Source organism: Prionailurus viverrinus, chromosome B3 (genome assembly GCF_022837055.1).
Source record: "Prionailurus viverrinus isolate Anna chromosome B3, UM_Priviv_1.0, whole genome shotgun sequence".
Classification (NCBI taxonomy): domain Eukaryota; kingdom Metazoa; phylum Chordata; class Mammalia; order Carnivora; family Felidae; genus Prionailurus; species Prionailurus viverrinus.
The window spans coordinates 125,715,663-125,734,413 of NC_062566.1; the positions used below are offsets into that span (position 1 = coordinate 125,715,663).

General features: G+C 36.4%; 1 long non-coding RNA gene across 1 annotated transcript in view; it reads left to right on the plus strand.

Moving 5' to 3' along the window:
• Positions 1-18,751, plus strand: part of LOC125168441 (uncharacterized) — a 94,365-nt gene that overhangs the window by 63,919 nt on the left and 11,695 nt on the right. Inside the window, exon 2 of the long non-coding RNA XR_007153139.1 lies at positions 4,415-4,526. This is a non-coding gene — a long non-coding RNA (uncharacterized LOC125168441). The remainder of the gene's footprint in view (positions 1-4,414; positions 4,527-18,751) is intronic.

Sequence of the window (18,751 nt, forward strand, 5' to 3'; positions counted from 1 at the left end):
GAGCTTGCACCAAAAACCTTTGGAGCAAGGAAGGAGTGGGGCAGGGAAAGGCTAGGAAGCAGAACCATTTCTTCTATGCCCTGAAACTCCTGATGTAATGTTACTGGCACGGCAGTCACCTGGTACATATTTGTTGATTGATTACTGCATCAATAGAATCAAGGAATTTGCATATGATAATAGGGCTGAATATTTCATATGACTCATCTGGAAAAATGAAGGGTAAACTATGTGATTAAAGTCTATGAAATTTTGAAGGATCCGAATTGAGTGAATGCAAATGTCCTCATTAAATGCTTGATTATTAGTATGTTGAGGAACTCTTTAAACTTGAAAGACCATTGTGAATAAATGAAGGTAATAAGACTAATGATAAAAAGGTTAATACACTTTTGGATGGAAGGTGCCAAGGTAGGCTGGACACATAGGTAGGCTTGAGGAGAGTTGAGATACGTTGATGAATGATAAATCCAGAGTGGAATTGAAGACGACCTAATTCCATACACATTTGGACACAGTCCTATAGCCATTTGAATCCGACATTATGAAACAAAAAACATCCTCCTATACATTCCTCCTCACTTCCTCTCTTAAGAACCTAATGATGTTCTGAATTGACACAGGTGCTGTCAGTTGTCACCTATTTTCAGTCAAGTACAACTATTTAGATGGAGAGCACAACTATTCAAGGACCTTGTAGCAAAGAACGCTTCTCCTCTGTTTGGGAAGATTGAGGTTAGAATCAAGGGCCCGGCTTTGGAGTGTACTTAGCCCCAGATCAACTGAACCGAACTGCAGATGAATAAGGAGACATTACAGCCAAATAGCTTTTACCCACAGATGGAAGAATATAGATTTTCCTCCTGGTTGAATGATTTGAATTCCATTGGTAAAAGCATCTCTGATGAAGAGAGGAGGGAGATTATTTCTATTTCTGATCTAAATCTGTGTCCAACTTCTACCACCAAAATGCATCTCCTCCCAATAAAATTCAGTTCATTTTGAAATAGTTTTGCATTAAAAATACCTAACCACTTGTTGAACATAGTATTTTACTGAACTGGCCATTTTCTTTGAACAGAATGATTCAACTATATGTTAAATAGTTACCAAGATATAGCATAAAATAGTATTTCATATGTTTTTTAGTGTTTTATTAAAAATAAGTTTTATATCTTTACTTTGTAAATTGCTAAAGAACAGGAGAATTCAGTTTCCAAATATCTTCAGTAGGGGTTTATATATACATTTTATTTAGATAATTTAACACACAACTGTTTTGTGATATTTAATAGCTGCATAGATATAAACCATGTCTATGTTAACAACTACTCTTGCTAAAAAGCATTTTGTGCCAAAATTGTTTCATTCAAACCCACTTTTAGAGCCCAGGTACGTTTATAAAAAATACGATTAAAATACAAAAAACTTCAGTTGGCTTTATAATTCTTAAAAAAAAAAGTTAGGACTATAATTCTGAGCCAATAAGTGTGAATAACTTCTATTCTCTAGAGTTATCCACAGTAATAGATTCAGTCAAAGACGGTTAATTGCTAGTATTTTATTTGACCTGACAGTATAGCCAATGTTTTTTGCTATCCAGTGTCAATGTGCCAGCACCCCCTGGTGGGCATTGTTAAAAATAAAATTTAGTTCCACTGATAAGAAAGGTTAAAGGTGTTCCCTGGTATTAGGTTTGTTGCATTGCGATGCAGTTGCACAACCTGGATAGCTTTGCATGTCTGAGTGAATATTGTCAAAAGACTATTATGTGACTACAAAAACCTGAGTTAGGATGCCACCAGCTATCATTGCCCTGAAATATCTTTGTATTTAAAAAGTTTACAAGTGCATTTTTGTATTTAAGTATGTGTGTGTGTGTGTGTGTGTGTGTGTGTGTGTGTGTGTGTGTGTATAAAGGAATGTCAGCTATTCATTATTTGTGTTTGTTCGACTAACACTTCTTACTTAGAAATGTGCTGTGTATACCTGCATTTACAACCAGGGCTTTGACTCTTTCCTGGGGTTATTGTGGTAGAGAAAAAAACAAACAAACAAAAACGTGATTTCTGCATAAGATTGATTTTATTTGACCTCTAATTCTCTCAATTATTAGCATTGTGATTTAGAGAAAATTACTTACCATTTTTATTTATTTTTCTTTTATTTTAAAGAAAGAGAGTGCAAGCAGACTGGAGCGACACAGGGAGAAGGAAAGAATCCTAAGCACGCTCCACGCTCAGTAGAGAACCCGATGTGGGGCTTGATCCCACGACCCTGGGATCAAAACCTGAGCCAAATCAAGAGTTGGAGGTTCAACCAACTGAGCCACCCAGGCACCCCACTAACTCTTTTGAACCTAATTTTCTTCATCTATAAAACAAGGGTAAAAATACACATCGACTGCTGCAAAGTAGAAATGGTCAAGCCTCTCCTGAATATTTTAGGCAGCTTTTTCCTGGAGTTTTGCGGCATCTGTATTTAACAATATACATCTTTTAAATGCATAAACACGTACGTGTTTTTATTACTAAACATCAACAATGATGTAAAAAAACTAAGGAATTCTAAGCATCAAAAGGCATTATAAATGATGCTTTATGCTAAAATAAATACAAAGTAAACAGCTGGATATTTATCTTGATAGAAATATATTATATATTTTTTCGGGGTTATCCAAAGGTAACTGATATAAGTTAATTATTGAGGGTTTTACAATAAATGTGTATCGATTGATAGAATGTTCAGGAGCTCTAAAAATAGCCAAATCAAGAGCTAGAGCTTATTTGTGAAATGACATTAAGCTTGGCAGGGCTTATATAAATGCTTTTCTGTGAAATTATTTATAGATGTGAAAGAAAATCCCTTTAAAATTCATTCCCGAAATATTAGACTATCTCTATATGTGTAACTAGTTCTGCAAATCCTGTCTGAATTAACAGATGATTTAAAACGTTACAGTAAAATGTAAAGTAAAATTATACAGAAGCATTTAAGAATACTGGGCAAGTTTCCTGATAGCAAGGTTTTGAGAAGGATTGTTGAATGCCCCAGAAAGTTAGAACAGAAAGATTGTGAGGCACAAAATACGCAAAGAATGCCAAACACAAAAAGTACACATGGAAAGCAAGCTCCATTTTTTTGCAGTTATGCTCTGTGCTAGCTGGAAGCTATCTGGAACCGTGTTTTGGTGAATGCACTTTAGAATTTCTTGGTTTCATGCTTTTGAAACAATCTGGTTTCTGGTTCGTTGAACAAAGTAGATCTTCTCTGACCACAATGGTCTGTGGTAAAGGTTTTCTCCAGTCAATTCCAATGCTTATTCCCATTGGCTATGTTCTTAATTTACTGTATGTGACATGGTGTATTTACATAGAAACTTCCTCTGGGCATAGACATTTTTTTTTCCTTTTAATGTCACATGTTATAGATAAGCAGGTCAGGTTTTCCAATAAATTTGCAATTGTTCTAAGGTAGAGTTTCCCAAATATGTATGGCCATAAAACCACTTGGAATGGTGTGAATAAATAGAGATTTTTTTAATTTACCCCAGAAAACTGAGTCATAATTTTCCTTTGAAAGTGCTTGGAAATCTATATTTACAGGAAACAACCAAACTTATTCTTATGTTACTTGAACATTAAGTCTCTTCTGGGGCAGCTAGGTGGCTCAGTTGGTTGAGTGTCTGACTTTGGCTTAGGTCATGATCTCGTGGTCTGTGGGTTGGAGCCCCGCATTAGGCTCTGTGCCGACAGGTCAGAGCCTGGGGCTTGCTTCAGATTCTTTCTCCCTCTCTCTCTGCCCCTCCCCCACTAGTGCTCTGTCTCTCTTTCTCTCAAAAATGAATACACGTTAAAAAATTAAAACAAAAAAAAAACATTAGGTCTCTTCAATTCATTTGATTCACAACAAATTTACATAAAGGGAATGTAAGCAAAGGGAACATATAAAGCAACGTAAACATATAAAAAGATACTAGAAGTTATTTAACAAATAGTGAAATTATACTGGTCATCTCTTTCCTATAACTTTATATATCATTGTTCATTCTTTAGGGTAATGAAACGGACTTTTATTTGCCCCCAATTTGATGTAGGTTTTATGTAGGAAATGACAAACATAATAATTCACCTTTCTTTCTTTTATCTTATTTTATTTTTGGCTGAGAGAAAATTTCCTACTAGAGTGAGAAATCACTAAGATGTTTGCAGTTTTGAATTTGTTAAATTTAGGTAAATGGGTATCCTGAGTCCATAAAAATAGATAGATAGATAGATAGATAGATAGATAGATAGATAGATAGATATAGATAGAGAAAATGTCTGTTAGCAAATGTATGAGTTTACAATTGGTATGTCACAAATTGCCATAAATTTAGTGCCTTAAAATGAAAAAAAAAAACATTATCTTACAGATTTGTTGGGTCAGAATTCCGTCAGATTTTAACTGGGTCCTCTACTGAGCGTCTTATAGACTTGAAGTCAAGGTGTCAGCCAACTGAGCACCCATGTGGAGTCCTGACTAAGGTAAGATGTATTTTTAAGCTCCCTCTGGTTTTTGACAGGATTTGCTTCCCTATGGTAATAGATGATGGTCCCTACTATCTTGCTGGCTAACAACCAGGGACCACTCCATTGGCTCCTCCACGCCACTCCCAGGTCCCAGCCATATGGCCTTCTCCATCTGATATCAGCAACAGAGAATTTCTTTTATGTCGTTACTTCTTACTTTTCAAATCTCTCAGGTTCCTTTTTACTACCAGCCGGAGAAATCTCTGCTCTTAAAGGGCTTGTGTGATTACATCCATCTCTCTCAAATAATCTCCATATTTAAAGTCAGTTTATTCGAGACTTGAATTATATCTGCAAAATTCCATCACAGAAATTATGCAGAAGAGGATTTGAGAATGGACATCTTGGGATGCCATTTGACAGTTCTGTGTACCAGCAGCTAACACCCGAAGCACTTTTTTTTTCGCATGCAAATAATCTGAACATATGTCACAATGTCTAGCCCTAGAGTTTTACTGGACTTTCACAGTTTGTATTAGAGTCAAAATAAAAAAAAACAATAGTTCTCAAGAACACTCAAGGATCTCAGTGCCATGTTGGATGAAGAGCCACTTCTACCCAGAGTTTTGGAAACTTTTCTGGTCAAGGATCCCTTTGAGGATCTAATAGAAGATTGGAATTGATTCCCTACCTCTCCAAATGTATACGTACATTTCAGGGCTTTTAGGATCCCAAATTAATAATTTCTGTTCTATGTAAAAGGGAAGAAAAAGTGAAATTAATCAATATATGTAAGCATCTGAGAAAGTACTATCAAAGAGGAAGTGGGAAAATAATTGGAGAAGTTTAGAAAAATAGAGGAGGAATTAGATGAAAATAATAAAAATGGAGAAAAAAATATAAATTGTAGAGTAGGTCTTTATGTGGTTGGAGGCACCAATTCATGATCCGGTACCAAAAATTACATGTTCCTACTTCAGTACATGATGGATTTAAAGTTGAGTTATTGGAAAATGTGCAGCAGTTTGAAAGCTTTTATTGACAATTTAAGCCAGCATCTTTCTGTGTTTCATTTTCCATATATAAAACATGAGATCTACTTTCTGAAACTTCTGTGATAATTGGATGATTAAATGCCTAGCATGTTGTTTGGCTCATTGGAAGTTCTTTACAAATATATATTTCCTTTTATTTTCCCAAAAGGCTAAGTGCTGGCTAGTCCTCGTCCTGGAATTTTATGATTTCTCTATCTTTCCTTTGAGTTGAATGCATATCTCCAGACGTTGCCACCCTAATACCTCCAAGATAGGTTCCACTGATTATCAGTAAAATTCACATCTTATTTTGAAGTAGTTTCTTTTACTTTTTAAGGGCTGCAAAAAGGTAGAAAATGTCATCTGGAGGACTAGGTAAGGGAGAAGATAGAAACCATAACAAAGAGGTTAGTCTGCAGTCACGTGTGGAGATTCTGGCAGTTGGATATCTGGATGGGTCAGAATGAAGGCCTCTGAGGGCATATGTTACCTACTTTATTACTGAGCTCAGGGCCTTCCCTATCTGCTTTGGTCGAAAGAAATGCAACTATGTGCATGATTTAGTTACTCTTTTTCTCAACTATAGTTTGTACACTTCTTTTAGTAATTCCAAATGCATTTATTTTGCCTATTTCTTTCATTAAACAAATAAGCAGACAAAAAGACATGAAGTTATATCTTTGGGAATTGGGGCTTACAAAATGCTGATCAGCTAATGTTAACATAAGATGAGACTCACTAGAGACACTAGTTCTAGTGAAACATATATTTTAATCTAGTTCTCTTAGAAGCTTTTTTTTTCCTAGCAACAACAGCAACAAATCCCTAAAATAAAACAAAACAAAATACTGACTTACAAAGATTATTCGAATCTGTTGCCAGTTCCTAATGACTATGTCACCTTTGGGACAGACATTGTAGTTAGCTGAATCTGTACTCACAATTTTTTTTTTAAAAGGAGAAAACAAAAGACTGCATTTAGCCTAACAAGAGACGATCTATTGAGAGAGAAAAATGAGTTAAATCTTCCTTTATTTGCAAATGAGTTTATGTGTTCATTTGGAGACTCTCCTTTTTTTTTTTTTTCCTTCTGTTCCTACCTTACCACTTAATGTGTAGCTGTAATTTATCACACCCTCATGACCCAAAGGAATTACGACACTTTGGGAAATACCTGAACCAAACACAGAAGACAGCTTGTTCATCTGAAAGAATCACAGGATCTGGTTCTCTGTTTGTAAAACACTTGGGCTCTAAGTGCTGAATTTTCTCATTATGACCAACTGAAATAAAATAGAATATCATGTGGAATGAAAACAGGGGAATGTGCTGCAGGAGTAGATCAGATATCCTCAGTGGATGGCTAGTGGCTGCCACCTCCAAGGTCTACACAGGAAGATTTTCTTTCTTTCTCCCAAGACATAAAATGGCAGGCCCAGGATGTGTGTTAATACGTAACAGTGATTATCTTACTTCATTGCTCTGCGGCAAATGCATGCCTGGTTTGTGGAAAGTTGAAAATTAAATACAGACATCAGAAGGATGGGGGTGGAAGGGATTTGTTAGGTGTTTGCACTGAGATACTAAAGAACTCCCATTAAGTTACATGTTGTAATAATTAAAACACTGCTTTGAATTGGTTACAAAACTTAAGCAGATCCAGAGAAACTACAGGGGGAATTAAGACCTAATTACATTAAAGTACTGAAGATCAATTTCTCATGGGTTGGTAGCTTCATGTTATTGTTTCTTTAAAACAGGAAGGCAAATATTATAAGGAAATATCAAAGGACGCTTTTTCCAGGGCTCTGCATTATTCATTAGTATTAAGCATTTTTGTAATAGAGTTTAATTTAGTTAGCTTATCTTTATTTTAGTAATACATACTGTACCCACTGTGAAGTTTGCTGCTCTTAACAACACAATGCCAAAAGACGTTTATTTATTTAAAACATCAGTGTAGAAGTGTGCACGACTGGATTTCAAAACTGTATTTTCCAACTCTGAATGGAGATGATATGCATGTATGAGGAGTAAAATTCAATCAGTAAGCATTTATTTTTATCCTTTTATTTTCTCCCCGAGGAATAACACTGATATTTGATTAGATCAACCATGTTAGCGACCCCCATGCTTCAAAATGAAGAGAACTTTCAGTTAACATCCTCGTGGGTCTGGGTTAATTTCTCCTACACGGGAGAGGAAGACAGTATGAGGCTGACCCCCATGCCGAGCCCCACATTAGCACTTACATATTGTGACATTATTTAGTGTGCTCTGTCATGCTCTGGAATTTCTTCCATCATGTGCATCTTTACTCTTCCTCTAAAATGTTGATCCTACTTTGTCACATAAGAGAGCCAAGGCTTGAGAGTATTTTCTAGAACGATCTGCATTTGTGGCAACTATGACATTTGCATCCGGGCTTTCAACCAGAGGTAATATTATGGAGAAAGGCTCCAACTGCTTACTGCATTGAACAGAAACTCATTGGCCTGTTGAACAGAACCTACATTGTCATGGGCTCCAAGCTAGTGACTGAGCAAGCCAAGAATATTATGGCAAGCTTGTTCCTGAAATACCTAATATACCTCAGATGGCCCTGTAGGTCAAGAACTCCTTGATGGCCTTGCCACACCTTCCTTAGTTCGCCATCCACTAGAATTTCACATCTCTCTTTCCCTCTCTTCTTCACTCAGCGTCAGACCTACCCTAGGGTGTGACCGTCATCCCAATGTTCCACAGCTCTTCTTTATTTCCTTTTCCAGAGGTTTCTCCAAACAAAATCACTGTATGTCGGATGTGAACTTAAAGTCTTTCTCAGAGAAATTGTACTATCATGATCTTTTATTTCATGTTAATACGATACTATTATTTATAGGGCAGAGAGAAAGAAAACAGGAATATTTTCAGGATTTTTTTTATAGAATCACTGAATATTTACAGAATTGTGTATCTGCACAAACATAAATGCGCCTAATTATGGAAATAAGATTGAGAACGTCCAGTTTTACCTTAGAGTGCCAAATCCTTATTGTGATAGCTTATTTAAAATTAGGAGTGTTTGTGGGTGTCTGGGTGGCTCAGTCAGCTGAGCCACCAACTCTTGATTTGGCCCAGGTCATGATCCCAGGGTTGTGGGATGGAACCCAGTGTTGGGCTCCGCTCTGAACCACGGAGCCTGCTTGAGATTCTCTCTTTCTCTCCCTGTCTCTTTCTTTCCCTCTCTCTCTCTCCCCTTGCCTCTCTGCCTCATACATGCTCTCTCTCTGTCTCTCTCTAAAATAAAAAATAAATAAAAAATAAAATTATCAGTGCTTTGTCTCCTACATATCAGACTTAATTAAGCCTGATCTTTTAAGCTATCTAAACATGCTTTCTGGTATGTTTAAAGGAGCATTGAATTTAAAGTTTATATCTGAGTTTACAAACAAGGCATGGGTGAGTTGTTCCATTATACATCCAGCCTATTCTAATTGTGTTATTTGTTGTGACTTTTCTTTTGTTTACCTGCAACTCAGCAGCCAACCTTCACCAAAACAAAGGTAACAAAACCCACTAACATAAGAGTTAGAACCATCCCCATTTAATAGGCTTTATTGATATCACTCTGCTCTTCATATAGAAAAACAAAGGTTTTCAGAGTAATGTGGAAAATATGTTTTCCTGCTGAATACTATACAAAATGGTAAGCAAGAGGGAAAAATAGCTTTCAAACTTATTTTACAGGTAAAACTACATTTATAAATATAATTTTATAATGATCAATCCCAAGAGTTACTTAAATAAATTGACTTAAAATATCAGGTAACTCAGAAGCACCTGGGTGGCTCAGTGGGTTAACTGTACAACTTCGGCTCAGGTCATGATCTCACAGTTCATGAGTTCTTTATCTCACTGAATTAAGTTGATTTCATGGAACTGTGGAAACAGCTTAGACTCTCTTTTAGTGCTTTGCAAAGTTGTGTTATCTTTTTCGGGTTAGGTCACTTCACATAGAAAAGAGTGTACCCTTGACCTCCCCAAGTGCATATTTCTTTAATTAGGACAATTTTTTTGATACTTAATAATTAAATATTGAGTTTTATACCCAGCATACACGCACATATACACACTGTTACCGACAGTGGCCTTGATCAATGTGTGCATGTGGTTGGGAAAATGTATGCATCATTAACAATGCTTCCCACATCGAACATATTACATTTGTGTGCAGGAACCGTTTGAAGAACCTGTTGTAATTTGCTCTTGTCTTTCTCTGTTTGGTGTAAAATTTTATCCAGAATGGACTAATCTATATGGAGGTCAAGGCTACCTTGAATAGGGAATTCTGCTCTGTTACAATGTAGGGCATGCCAGCTACTGGAGGTAGAGAGAGAGTGCTGGCAGGTTTGTTCCATTATTGTTGATCATAATCTATCATTTAAACTGCAGTAGGATTTATTGGGAGAATTGATAAAATAATACAAAACAATTTTGCTAAAGTATAGCATGGGCAGATAGAAATGGACATTGAGGGGAAGGGCAAAAATAATATGATGCTCTCACATTTTGAGAAACTAAAATACGGTTAAAACTCATGAGTCTTTAGTTGTTAAACCATGCATTCAGTGAATGCGCAACGGAAGTTAGATGTAGTGTTGATGTTGTGTTATGATTATATTTTTGAGTCTTCTGAACTTCTTAGTTAATAGACAGACATTGAAACACTGCTATTTATTGGTGCTTTCTGGCAATGACTCCATGCTGTTTCCACCTTCTAAGCCCTCACAAATTCACTGTAAAGATTTACATTCATAACAAGTATGGAACCCTGGAGGGAAAGTTGTAGCTATGAAATTTAGCTCTCAAACCCATAACATATCTTTGGCAAGGAAATAAGTTACATTAAATTTCCCCCCAAACCCTCCTCACCTTTGAGAAAAATAATGTCCTTAATTCTACCAAAGCACTAGAAAATCTAGGACAAGTCCAAGAATCTGCCAGGAGGGGAAAACTACCAGGTGTTTAAATGGCAAACATCCATGGGATACAGTTGAATGCATAAAGATGAATGGGGATGAAACATTTAGTTTGAAATGAATTCAAGTGAAAATTAAGCCAGACTATGACTGAAGTATAATTTAATCTGTTCATTTTGCTCTAGTTAACCCCCACATATAAAAATATGCACTGAGAAAACAGGAACATGGTATAATATATATTGTAAAAACATATGGTAAGTATCCAAAGAGAAGTGTCAACCTCAAAACCAAGCAAACATAGTGCTCCCACTGGACACAAATTAAACCTGGGAAGCCTGTTAAGTGCATAGCCAGGAAAAATACAACATATATTATAGGAAATAGGAAAGATAAACCAAAATAGGGAAAGATAAAACAAAGTTGCCAAACCTCACAAGACACTTTACCAATGTGGGTCCCTTTTTTACAGATAGGTAATCATATCTGTAATGGAAAACTACAAACTAAGCGTTGCATGGAATAAAATACTCTTCAGTTTTATTTCTTTGTTTTCTTTTCAATTTTGTAAGGAAACAAATTATGAATAGAAGGTGATTGGAGCTGAGATAGGAGAAAAGAACAAATCCCTTCACAGATGACGCCTATAGAAACATTTTTTTTGTCTTTAGTGGCAAATTATTGGGGTGCTATTTATCTTAGATTTTTGAAAGTTATAATTTCAAGTATTTTCCTCTATGTCAGAATTTCAGATTTGGTACATAGCAAATTCAGTATTTGCTACTTTCTGATATTACATATGTATTTTGTTCTATATAATTATAAATAAATAACATACATAAATATAAATAAAGAGAGAGGGTGAGAGAGAGAGTTGGCTCCAGAAAGAGTTGAGTTCATCTGAATTTGAAACGTTGAGTGTAAGGCAGTCTGGCAAGTAGAATTTGTTCCTCTTCCATAGGACTTCAGTCTTATTTTTTCTTCAGACTTTCTACTGATTGGATAAGGCCCACCTATATTATGGAGAGCAATATGCTTCACTCAAGGTCTACTGATTGAAATGTTACGCTCACCTAAAAACAACCACATCACAGCAACATCTAGACGGGCATCTCACCAAATAACTGGGCACCATATCTTAGCCAAATTGATACACAAAGATGACCATCATGGTTAAATAAGGATCAGATTTAACAATGTAAGAGGAATAATCTAGAAAACTAAACACCATTGAAAGCTTGTCACCTTAAGTCCATAAGGTATAGATAGAAAAACTAGCCATCTGTAGCAGGGATAATTAACATTAGCAAATATTTACAGTCCCTGACTTATGAGGACTCAACTTGTGGGTTTTCAACTTCACAATGGTGTGAAAGCCGCACATGTTCGGTATAAGCTATGCTTTGAATTTTGGAGTTTTATGCTGGTCCGGGGCTAGTGATAGGCAGCACAATACTCTTACATTGCCAGGAAATACCAGCAAGCCACAGCTTGCAGTCAGCCACGGAATCATGACATACAATACACTTACATCCACTGTGCACCCATAGGACCATTCTGCTTTTCACTTCCAGTACTGTATTCAATAAATACGATCTGAGACATTCAACACTTTATTCTAAAATGGGCTTTGTTGGATGATTTTTCTTAACTGTAGGCTAATATGTGTTTTGATCACATTTAAGGTAGGCTAGCCTAAGCCATGCTGTCCAATTGGTTCGGCATATTTATTGCATTTTCAACTTAAAACGGGTTTGTCAGGACATAAGTCCTTATTAGTTGAGGAAGATCTGTGTTTGCTTCTTGGGCTTCCAAATTTCCCAGGCAGTGTCCACGAGTACAGGCCGATAGATTCCGTTTGTCAGTTTGAGATTGAAATCATTAAGAGCGGGCATGTGTTCTCCATTTCTTTGCTATTACAAGATGGAGGGAGGGTGTCTTAGCTAGGTAAAATTATATAAAAAGAAGCAAACTCACATGTTTTTTTTTTTTTCAAGCTATCCAGATACCAGGGATTTCTGTTATATTGGTTAGGATCGTAGCATACATTTCATATAAAAAGAATTCATTCTCATTATAAAAGACATGCTCTTCGTTGACATTTTTTTAAAAAGAAATATAAAGAAAATTAAGCTTAGATGAGCATTACCTAAATCTTAGTGCATTTGCTTCTAACATTTGAATCTCTATACTTAATTTAAAAGGGTTGTTATTAACTATGACACACTCACAAAGACTACACATATGACACTAGAAAACACACACACACATAAGTTGTGTCCTTACATTGAAAGACAGAACATTGTTTCTTGCCCTGAATTTCATATCATTAAAACTCTTCAGAAGTAAAATTAGATGATCATAGTAGATGTCCATAGGAAAGCCTAAACCCCAATGATTTTATATTTATGTTGTTTCCAATGTTATTGTAATTGTAAAATTATCTGGAAGAAACATGCATATCATTGGCAAGATCCTATTACCAATCTAGCCCTTTAATACCCAGAATGTCACTGTTGCCCCTCTTAGCTTTCCAACCTTATAGTTAAGGATGCTACAGACACTTCTATGGATTTCAAACTATTTTTTAAAAATGTGAGCAATTATGTATAGTTGTATTCTGCAATTGCAAAAATGGATACATTAATTTTATGTTTAATAACACGTAATGGGTTTTTAAAATTTTTTTTTTTACATTTATTTATTTTTGAGAAACAGAGTGAGACAAAGCATGAGTAGGGGAGGGGGAGAGAGAGAAGGAGACACAGAATCTAAAGCAGGCTCCGGGGTCTGAGCAAGTGGTCAGCACAGAGCCTGACGCGGGGCTCAAACCCACAAACTGTGAGATCATGACCTGAGCCGAAGTCGGACGCTCAACTGACCGAGCCACCTAGGCGCCCCTGACATTTATGGTTTTTAAAACATTATATGACTAAATAAAAATCCGTATTGTACAAGTTCAGTATTAATATATTTTTTAAAACTTCAACATGAATAGTTTATTTTAGCCAGATCTTACATATTCAAGAAAGTTTTTCAATTATAATGGGAAATAGAAAGCTAAATCTTTACCTGCGATTTAGTTTCTGCTTTTTAGCCAGAAAAACAAAATAATAGAAAAAGCATATCTTTCAAAGCAGATTGGCAATAAATATCAAATTGATGACACATTCATTTTCCTATGGTATCAAATAGATTTCACCACATCAACATTTTCCATAATTTCCTGTTTTCTTGAAAATTTATTTTTCTTCGTTTGCAATATTGTACTTGATGACAGTATTTCTTTTCTCCATGAACTGATATATTGGAATTTTACAAATTTCAGTTTAAGATCTTCCTATTTAGACTTAAACATTTTACATCATATTTTATTTCAAAATCCAAATATTTTATTATTTTGAGAAAAAAATTAATTTCCAGAATGTTGACATTCTCACGAAAATTTCTCCTTTAGTAATCATATTACTAAAAATCTGAGAGAGATTTATGGTAGGTTTTTTATATGCACATAGTTTTTTAGGAAAAGTGCTCATTTTTAAAGCTATTCATATTTACTGGTATGTGGGTCAATGTTTCTTAAATTTTCAAATACAAACGTAACTAAAAATCATAATTGTGTATCTGTGAAATTATTTTTTTCAAATATGGTTCAATAAAGCCTAAAGTTGTTGAACTATATCCTTTAAAAAAAATGATTCCATGAACTGTTGTGTCACAATTTAAAATTTCAGTATGTAAATGTCACTGGCTCTTTTCCAAGCACATGATAATTCACTTTAATAACAAAGCTTTTGCTTAGATGGTTGAAATCTTCTACTTGATACAATAACAGAAACATAAGATGAAAATTAAATAATCAGAGAGGCCAGTATTAAATTTAAAAATTAAATGAAAATTTCCAGTTAAATCTCAAAATGTAATTATTAAAACCAAATTCCCTTGAAGATGCAGAAGTTTGGGGCACCTGATTGGCTTAGTCAGTTAAGCTACACACTCTTCATTTTGGTTCAGGTGGTGATCTTAGGGTTCATGACACAGAGCCCCTACATAGGGCTCTGCACTGACAGTGCCCGGAGCTTGCTTCTGATTCTCTCTCTTCCTCTGTCTCTCTGCCCCTCCCCCGCTCATGTTTGCTTTCTCAAATAAATAAGCTTAAAAAAATTCTTTAAAAAAAATTTTCAGACCAAAAATTACAGTTGGATTCACAGATGACTGAAGTGTCATATTTGCTTCAAGTTTACTTATTTGGATTCCATATACACAGCATATTTAGCATATATAAACACTATATTTCAAAGTGTGTGATATGGCATTGTTAGTTGCAAATATAAGTACAGATTGGTCATCATTTGATGTGTTCTATCTTATATCTTACTTGCCGGGAGTAAATTTAAGATATCTTTATATTTATTATATGATTAAAATAAAAAATAACTACATGTTATATATTCAACCATTTAATAATTTGATTATAATTTTTTTTTTCAACGTTTATTTATTTTTGGGACAGAGAGAGACAGAGTATGAACGGGGCAGGGGCAGAGAGAGAGGGAGACACAGAATCGGAAACAGGCTCCAGGCTCTGAGCCATCAGCCCAGAGCCTGACGCGGGGCTCGAACTCACGAACCGCGAGATCGTGACCTGGCTGAAGTCGGACGCTTAACCGACTGCGCCACCCAGGCGCCCCAATAATTTGATTATAAATGGAGTATCAAAGTGATTTAGGTAAATAAACTCTTAAGGAAAAAAAAGTAATTCCAGCTGGTACTCACTTGTCCTTTACCTTTAAAATATCAAGTATGAGCTCTGTGACCATCATGGAGGCTGCTGTTCTTTTTTCTTTTTTAAAAGAAAACTCAATAAGTTTTTTTAATGTTTCTTATTTATTTTTGATGGGGGTAGGGGCAGAGAGAAAGAGGAGGACAGAGGATCCCGACCAGGCTCTGTGCTGACAAAGGATCCCAAGCAGCCTCCTGGGGCTCGAAGTCACCAACCAGGAGATCATGACCTGAGCCAAAGGCAGTCGCTTAACCAACTGAGCCACCCAGGTGCCCTGAGGCTGCTTAGCCTTGAATATGGTTTCTTAGCCTCATCTTCACTAGCCACAAAAATCAGCCCTCTCTGATGTTTAATTTGAAGGTGAGGGGTGCCTTGGTTGCTCAGTGGTTAAGCATCCGACTTTGGCTCAGGTCATGATCTCTGGGTCCATGGGTTCAAGCCCCACGTCGGACTCTGTGCTGACAGCTCAGAGCCTGGATCCTGCTTTAGATTCTGTGACTCCCTCTCTCTCTGCCCCTTCCCCATTCACACTCTGTCTTAAAAATACAATGAAATAAAAATAAAAAAACAATTGAAGGTGAAATAGCACATCTGCTCTGAGCTTTCTGCATCTGTAGACCCTTTTCCACCTAAAAATTGACATGCTTTGTAGTTAGGAAAAATATGTATTCTTATTCCCTCAATTGTTCTACTGAATCATGTGAGAAGCAGGTAGGAGATTTTCGTTGTCTTTGAAGGCTCAATAAACAGATTTGAAAATGGCCATAAGGCAAATCTTCAAACCGTACACAATATTCTCACCAAGAAATCACACTTCTAAATATTTTAACTATCTGGGGTGTTCCTTTCTCAGTATATGATGACATCTCTATTAGCATAAGCTGTAATTTGTGCATGCATTAACAATAATGTATATATATATATATATATATCCACTTTTTTAGCTAATTAAACTTTTACTATCTTTGGCTATTGACTAATAAAGCACAAGCATCTGAAAATGCTACAAGTAAGGACCCCTCAAAGGTCACCGTGGAGCTTTGTGTCATGGAGATTTTACACATGTTCGCCTCTGTACAAATGGTGGAAATACACATGTAGAATTTTCCCAGGAAAAGCTATTGAAGTAAATTATATTTTGCTATATAATGTGACACTTTATAATTAGCTGAATAGAGAGGGAGAGAGATGACTATGATAGAGAGATGTTCAGTGAATGGGCTCAGATGAAGAATGCCTCATTTGTGTGCCAGCTCTCACACTCGTATCTGACCTTGAACACACTGCTTACCCTGCTTTTTATAAAAATAGGACTCAAAAACCTCTGAGGTGATGGTTGCAAAAGTAATCTAATACCAGTGACTCAAATGGCACATCTTTGTTTAAGTAACCCTAATGCAGTTTGACACATCCTTTAAAACAAGTGGGAAAAAGTAAGATAATGAAATTCTTACTTGCAGTTATAATCTACTTGTCTATTTATCTAACTATTTTCTTAAGAAAACAGTATATTTGACGCAGGCTTATAAATAGTTGCACCAGTATTTTGAAGCATCTTTGATATATATTTTTCTCTAATAGATGATATTCTTTTAAAGCTTTGGTAGTGTAATTGAAAGGTCTCTGGCATTGGAGAAAGAAACTCATGATTTTGAGTCCCCATTCTGGCACTTTCCATCTGTCTGCCTTTGGGCAAGTCTATGATATCTGGTTTCCTCATCTCTCAATTTTATTGTAAAGACAAAGTGAGGTAATATTCATCACAGGTACATGCAGAATGTGAAGCTCTATTCAAGCATGAATTCTTTTCATCCTGTTTTCATGGAAAAGAGGAAAAGTTTCAATTATACTATGGGTTTTAAATTAAACTATAAACTTGATCACATTGCATACTAGCCTTTGGCCACTCCCCCGCCCAATCAACCGGTCTTTCTCATGTGAGAGGTTGAGGGGAAAAGAAACCTGCATATTTTTTACATGGCCTTTTCATTTAAGGGTAACAGACAGTTATTTCAGATCATAGTCTCCTTGGCTTTTCACAATACAGCATGCTTCCATTTGAACTTGGCTTACCGCCTCAGTATTACTGGTCCTTAATGTGTTGTTTTGCTTCTTAAATAAAACTGATCTATGACAAAGAGCTGCTTTTATAATTAAAACAAACAAAAGACAAAGAAAAAAAAAGAAAGAAGGAAGACAGAAAGTAAAAAGGAAAGAAAGAAGGAAAAGGAAAAGCAGAAACCATTGAATCTTGATCTATGGGACTCATACGGGATGTGTCATAAAATAAGACACAAAGTTGTCTTTAACTGTGCTTGAGCACTGTTTTAATGTCCCAAAACTGTAAGCAGAGAAACAAATATATATATATATATATATACATATGTGTGTGTGTGTGTGTGTGTGTGTGTGTGTGTATGTGTATAACGGCACACATATACACACATTTGACAGACTTTGACCAAGGGGGAAAAACAACTCTGAAACAGATGTTTCTTTTCCCCCTTTTGAACAAACATTTTCCTGAAATTCTTCACACCAGATTTTACTAATTAATCTGGAAAAGGGAGTGACGGGTGCTGCTGATGCTAATCACAGGAAACAGACACCCAACTGCAGTCCATTCTTCCTGTCTTTGACAGCAGCAGCTGGCTTCTTGGCAGGCTCTGTCAACCTCTGCATTGATGTCCCAGGAGCCGCCTCAGGTCTGTCAGTTTCCCGGGATGTCGCCATTAGGCTGAGGCTCACCATAATCATTTTATTTTGTTGTTCGTCACACTGGGTCTCGAGGAAATTCTTTCTTCGGTTTCTGGGATCATCGAAGTGTTGTATGTAAGGTCAACCCAACCATGTGTTTCTGTAATCGGAGATGCCCATATAAGTGTTTTACTTCTTAAGGCTAAATTTCCTCTTGAATATATGGTGAATTTTAGCCTAGAAGGAATGACCAAGTGGAGGAGAGTCAAATACTTCTCAAAGCAAAGCAAGAAACTATTTAGAGCATCATAGGGGTGTATCATTGGTTCACTAATACAAAACCAAGCCAAGGAAGGTTAGAAGGAAAGCGAAGAAGTACTCCTAAATTAATTCTCAGTACTGGATTGCTTTGTTAAGGAAAAGGAGAACAGCCCCAAAGTGGAATCAGACTCAACTGATCAAGAGTCAAAAATCTACTACTGAGGAGGGGAGCCTGGATGGCTCAGTCAAGCAACCAACTCTTGATTTTGGCTCTGGTCATAATCCCAGGTGGGATCAATCCCCTCATCGGGCTCCACACTGGGTGTGCAGGCTGCTTAAGATTCTGCCTCTCTCGGGGCTCCTGAGTGGCTCAGTCGATTGAACTTCTGGCTCTTGTTTTCAGCACAGGTCATGATCTCGTGGTTTTGTGCATTCGAGCCCCATGTCAGGCTCTGTGCTGGCAGTGTGAAACCTGGTTGGGATGGTCTCTTCCTCCCCCTCTCT